This window comes from Mya arenaria, chromosome 17 (assembly GCF_026914265.1).
Source record: "Mya arenaria isolate MELC-2E11 chromosome 17, ASM2691426v1".
NCBI classification, from domain to species: Eukaryota; Metazoa; Mollusca; class Bivalvia; order Myida; family Myidae; genus Mya; species Mya arenaria.
Window position 1 is genome coordinate 11,010,305 of NC_069138.1, and position 7,098 is coordinate 11,017,402.

The 7,098-nt window shown below is 34.9% G+C and overlaps 1 long non-coding RNA gene across 1 annotated transcript; it reads right to left on the reverse strand.

Annotated features, from left to right (window-relative positions):
• Nucleotides 1-2,922: 2,922 nt before the first annotated feature.
• On the reverse strand, nt 2,923-4,910 carry LOC128223793 (uncharacterized). The gene is made up of 4 exons (XR_008259358.1): nt 4,880-4,910; nt 3,951-4,019; nt 3,692-3,773; nt 2,923-2,992 (listed from the first exon to the last, which is right to left on the reverse strand). It is a non-coding gene; the product is annotated as an uncharacterized LOC128223793 (long non-coding RNA).
• Between the last annotated feature and the right edge of the window lie 2,188 nt (nt 4,911-7,098).

The window sequence follows — 7,098 nt, forward strand, 5'->3', positions numbered from 1 at the left end:
TAACTTTATATTTCATAAATTTTGATCTCTTCGTTATTTTCATGTTAACATATTTTATCACTCACAGGTCCAGGATTTTGCTCAACATCATTTGATAAAAGTAATTTTAATTTGGAGAAATCGGCGTGATCTGCGATATCCAATTCATCTGTAAGAAAACACAAATTTCTGAATTCATGTTCACTTGAGCCTTAATAAATTTTATTTTTACACAGATATTGATAAGTAAGTGTTGACAAAAGGAAGCATGAATAACATGAAAAAATTATATAAACAATGTTTGATTTAGTACCCAAGAAAGAAATTAAACCTTGATGGGGAGGTGAAGTTTTTTCTACAGGGTTCAGGCTGGATGTTGAAATGGTGCTCTTCGAGTTTGGCTGACTTCTGCTGCTCTTCGTTGATTTCTTGTTCGTAAATTGTAATAAAATAATTTCATTAAACATTAATATCCCTTTTTATTATTTTAACATTAAAATTACCCTAAGGGATAGTTCATTATATATAGATGATGCTTGTTTTGTTTTTCAATGTAATATTGTAATTTATTTCACTGAATGAGCAAGATAAATGTCATTTCAGAAAGGATATCATAAATTCATAATTTGAGTTCCTGGACCCTGTTGGCACTAAAGTATGTTTTTGACATTAAAACTGACTAAAATTTCAGAACATTGTAAATAACCATTTTGTTTTACTGATAAATTTCTTTTATTAGACAGAAAGCACATAATGAATATTACATATAAATCTGTCATTTTTGGCATTAATTCAATTAAATTTGATTAACATTACAATGAATTGACAATTATCGACAAGCAAGAATAATTGATTATCTAATGAGCATTAAGATTCAGTAAATAAACAAAACTAATGCATATATACAATTATAAACATATCTTTCATTGGGGATGGGGGGAATGTCACATAGAGAAAGTAGAAAATCCAATGTATCTTACGCCAATATAAGTTTATTGCCACATTTTCATCAAATTCTTGTTTTAAATAGGTGTTTGGGTTGTGTTTTTTTTATAAATGACTGTATCACATTTGGAGATGTGTTCATGCTCTGCCTTATTGCATGACACCATGTAACAATCCTCCCTTTTTACATGTAAATGTTTACATCAACACCAGCTGGTATCAATTTAAGCTGTTTCCAATACCTGACCAATATGCAAGACGGTTAGACCCATGTTTAGCATTTTTATATCAGTCAATAAATTTAAGGGGCCAGGGGGAAATTTACGAAAAGGGGGTGGTGGATCAAAATATACCAATTTAATCATAGCCACCTTATTAAAACTTACAAAGTAGTCATGTAAGAAATGAAGATGCCAAGGTCTATGAAAAATTTATTATACAATGTATTATTATAAACTAAGAGGTAAAACTCATTCACTGATAAAAAAAACTTGGTTACCGTACTACTCAGTAAATAACTAACATACCCGATGACAGAAAGAATTGTCAGTGTTCTTCTTGTATTTGGTCCCTCCAGGCACATGGCGTCGACAGAAATGGTCCAGTAGGAAATCTTCTCTAGAACATTTTACTGGGCATAGGGGGCAGTCAAACCATGTCTGCTACAGTTAACGGACACAATGCATTCAATATTTCTTGCTTCAAGTTATAAAATGAGGTTTTTACAATTCACTTCGACACTTTTCGTAATATTGCATGTTAAAACATTTCAACAGAAAGCATCAAAGCAAAACACCAAATCATTCTTAGAAATAAATAGAAATAAAATATGATAATAATAATAATGCAAACTCAAGGGCTATAACTCTGGTTTTACTATATGAAGCTGGGAATGAAATCCTCATAGATTAACAAAGGCATTGGTTTTGCATTTGCCTACCCCTTTTTTATTAAATTATTGGAAAACTGAATTGTATTTAATTTAAATGATGCTGCAATTTGTTACAAATTGCAATTACATGTAGCATGTTCTTACCTTGTTTATCTTCTTAACTCCAGTCATTGTAGAGCAGACAGGTAGGCGCTTCTTTGTGGTAATGGCGTCTTCTTTCGGGCACAATATGCAAGATATCAAAGCATTTATTATCCAAAACCACCATCAAAAGTGTTTCTTCTCTTTATTTCAAGAACACATCAGAACACTAGGACATTGTTATGGCTCAGAAAAGGATTAGGATTAACTTTGATAGTTGATTTTAATCTTCTTTTGAAGAAACTACATCACTACAGGAATATTGTAACTTACCATCCAGATGCTATGTACATTGTCTGCTTTCACCTTTACTGTTACATCAGATGTCAGCGGAATTTCAACGTGATCTCTATACTGCTCAGATCTACAAATATACATGTGGTAACATAATTGTAACATCAATTAATTGATTTGACAAGTAAATTAAACAGAAGCTTTAACATCAGCAAATATATTTCATTTACCTTTGAACTTTCAGCTGTCTGTGTTGTGTAAATTTTCCTCGCCTTGCCCTTCGATGTGTGTTTGATCTGTGGTCACATGGTCTGGCTGATCTAGCACATTCATCAACCTAAATATTAATGACAAAAAACGTTGGCTACCTTCTGGATATTATCAGTGTCAAAGTTAATCAGGATATATAAAAATATAGCAAAATATGGAAATGTTTCAGGTTGTTTAACCCTTGTCCCTACCAAAGGTAGACAAGAAACAGACATGCTTTAAATGATTTCATCAATGAATGTATTTAAGTTTAGTTATGAAAATGCTCATTAAATTTTATTAAAATTGTTGCATTGCCCATCTGAAACAGCTTAACAGGCTTTCAAAAAGAACACCAGCACTGTATCATACCGATCACAGGAATTTCAGATTGACATAATTTTTTCGCACTATTACCTATATTTATTAAATAATTATGTTATAATATATATTTCAAGTACAAAACAAACATAACAGAGACCTCAATACATTGCGCCTTGGTAACTTCACATTATGCTGCACTGAGGTAACATCTGGAACTTCAGCTGCTGGCTGTAAGAATAAAACAAATGTTCCTTTTGCGGTCATAATATGAAGTTCAGTTCATCTGTTTTATGAAGTCACTATAATTAAGAATAACATTCGTTATCTCCTCTGAATAGAGGCATTTTCAAAATAAAAAGAACAGTGGAATAGGAAATAAGGCAAAACACACACAACATATTTGATTATTCCATGCTAAGGTTAAAACACTTGACATTGACCTCTTTTGCCTTAGTAAATAAGTGTTAATTTACTTTCAACACAAAATAGATAAAATATATTTCGGCATTGTTCAAAATATCTTAAAATTAATATAATTGTTCATTTGTTGCCATTCAATACAAAACAGCGGTTGAAATTAGCACAAGCCCCATCCCTGCACTGGTAAAATGTGTTTTGGCTTCCTCAGTATCTGGGTTTTATACTGCAGGGCTTGTTCAAAAATCAAATGTCAAGCATTTGTACATGAATTCGGGCTTGTTCATCCGAAAGACTAACTTGATCACTGACGAAATGTTACGAATATCAAATTAGAAAAGGTTCATAATTGTTTGAATTACCTGTAAATGGTAACTTATGAATGAAGATCCTATATCTACCAACCAACACAAGCATCAGCTGGATATTATCAGAGAATTCAATGCTTTTGATAAATTATAACTATTGATCTAGCAAATGCCATCCATTTAGAGCAAGTGTTATATTTACCAAACGGACTATTTCCGAGTACAGAGGCTGCTTGCTGGCCTGGACATTCTGGTCACTGACTGGTTCAACAGCAGCTGCCAGGCTTTGAAAATAGTCAGAGCTAAAAATAAGGCACCAGGAAAATATTGTTTTTAATATCTCAGACGTAGGGAGTTGATGCATCAATCTCTGCTGAATGTGGTTGGCGTATGTCTTCATTCCAATGTACATCCTGCTGAAAGGCTATTTCACTCCAGGAATACACATCCTCCTCAATCACCTGACTACAATGTCTACCACCAACACGACTCAGATGAAGTCCATCACGACCCAACACATCAGCACATTCCTTAATTGTATATACAAACAGAATGCATGGTTTAACAAACTTTTCAATCATTGGAATATTAAGTCTTTATCTTTGCTATCTTCAATATACTATATTGTTAATCGAGATACAGAAACAAAAATAATGATATTGCTTATATACTGTTTTTGAAAAAGTTGGTGAATATTATATAAATATTGCATGTCTTCCAGTGTGACAGTACATATTGTTAACATGAGGGAAATACTGTTACCCGAGGAGAAGCCGAAGGTAACAGTATTTACCCGAATGTTGACAATATGTACTGTCACACTGGAAGCCATGCAATATTTATTTTATTATACCGAACACAGTTACATTTATATACATGATATATAAGATTTTTACCATAACACAACTTTAATCAATTTATTCTGTAATTATTGTTTGTTTACTTTAGCTGTCATTTTGTTGCAAATGTCGTTTAGAAATAAGGCAAACACCAGTTGTAACCAGATTCACAATACATTTTAATAAGCGCTTACCACCTCAGACTTGGGAAACCAAAAAATGCTTATTTTAAGACGTGCGTGCTATGTGACAGTATCATGTCAACCGTTCAAAACGATACTGTCAGTGTGTGACAGTACGAAATTGCCCATGATGGGTGTATGAGAAATTAACATGGGCAGGTCACGTGACTTATAATAATGATATATGTATACCAATGAATACCAATGAAATAAACAATATCATTATGACAACCCATATCCACAAAGGCATAAAAATGCATTACAGTTACATATTTCTACCTGCCTATATAAATAAGGATCATCTTAAATTTGCCAAATATCTACAACTTTTATTTCTGTATTGCATAAACTTATTTTGTTGATTTATACCTGAGCTCCATATCCAAGGAATCTGATGTATAGGATGGCCTCAGAAATGTCCATTAGCATGGTGTTAGCATTCTGGATCCATCTGTTGAAGACTCTCGCTAATGTTGAAGATACTCGTCTGTTATTCTTTTTTCGTGGCAGAATAGAACATAAAACAATCTCAGTTTCCGGACTCGTCGCGTGGATACTATCACATACCTCAGTGACTCTCCTTTGAAATAAATATACATTATTAGACTTTAAATAAAGCCAAGGCAAAAAAGTAGTGACTTCTTCAAATAAAGCATTATAAAGTCGTAATAACACTTTGTCATAACTTTCTTGAATCAGGCATATTTCATAACATTAAAACTTGAGGAAAAGGAGATTAAATAAAATTTCATAAATTGTTCTGTTACTTAGTAGACAAAATGTGTGTCATAGAAATAGAGTACGCCAAAGGGAGTTTTTAAAAACTGGTACCTTGACGAAGCTTATTGAAAAATAATATATAATATAATAATAAAATTTATGGTCCAGTGAAACAGCCTTGAGAAGCCTTTGCACAAAATTAATCACTGGAATGCCATGCTAGTGCAATCATGGTTTCAAGCCACACACAGGACGCACTCTTTCTCGCAGGACTACTTATAAACTGATATATCAAAAGTAAAATGCAAGAATCTCTGGATCAGCCTAAAAGGTTATTGGTGGAAGGCATGAAGCGTGTGTTTATGCGTGTGTGTGTGTGTGTGTGTGTGTGTGTGTGTGTGTGTGTGTGTTCATGTGTAAAAACCAGCTGCCCAGCTAGCCAATTGGTTAGAGGGCTGTGCTATTGTTCTGGTATTCATGTGTCCAGCCACCACACTGGGTACTTTCACTACCTCCAAGGATGTCTTTATTGGTGTCAAAAAAGAAAGAACCGAGTGCCAGAATCACCCTTAAATGTAAATACGGGGAAAATTAGAGAGTGTTTGGATAAGAAATCCTACATGTCCGGAAAGCTCAGTTGGTTCGAACAGTTCTGGGTTGAAAGCCAACACTGCATGGACACACTTTTCCTCACAGAATACCCTTGAGATAATAGTGCTACGCTAATTCACCAGTCAATATTGTAACCATGGCCCCCAGGGTCAGGGGAATAGCCGGGACTTTGACTTTCGGTCCAGCCAACCCTGGGTAAAAGGAACAAACTGATGGTTAAACCCCGGCAAAATGCCCCCGCACCTCAGAGTCTCTACATAAGGCCCAATCTTGGCTTAATTTGGCGCTATGACAAAACACCGTAGTCACCCGGCCCTGCGGGGCCACCTGGAAAGTAGAAACATGGCCCTTTTCCCCGGCTATCCCTGGTATTCCCCCGGACCTGGGGTGGGGGGTACAATTTACTGGTGCATAACATAGTGTTTACAGTAATAACCATCAAATATATCAGAGCAAATTGGATACAATAAGGAATAAGGTCTTCGGGTTGATGAAATATGTCGTCTGCAAAACTGAAGGAGACTATAAGTTGAATATTGTGGCAGATTATCTGGGTTATAATACATTCACTTACATATTTATGCAATATTGAAGCAAAATAGTTCGCCATAATCATTTAAATAACATCCATTTGCCTTTTAACAATGTGTGTACCTGATACTGGGAGGCATCGAATAGTGGACCAATTTGGAATCGCTGCTTGGATACGATGTACGTTGGAATCACCTGCCACAAGCGCACTACCAAGACATGCACTTGAATCTGGAATGGAAGAAAACACACGCTCCTCGACCTGGATGTGCATCTCGACAAAAAATAAAATATAGACAAATACTGCTGTTTTTTAAAATAAAGTCGCGAAATCAAATGACGATTCACAATACAAGCGAAAACGCGATAAATAATTCTAGGAACTTAATTCAGTCACAATTATATTCAAAAAAAGGCGCGAGTAGTATTTTGATTTAAAGTTTGATCAGCGATGATATCTAAGCAAGCTTAAATCTCAGTTTCAATCTCAAGAAATTCGAATCGAATCTCTCTCGTGAGCTTTCCGTGACAGAAAGCATCAGTTTCCGGGTCATTTCTCCAGAAGTGTGCGTAGATCGTAACCTTTGCAATACGCCATGTGCAATTTTAAGCATTTTCCATATAAGGTAATCCTCTACTTCCGATACCGAAAAACTTACAACAGGCCTCTCTTACAGTGCTAATACAAGCAGAGTGGAAATCTTAAGCCATGCGGACAGTACCCT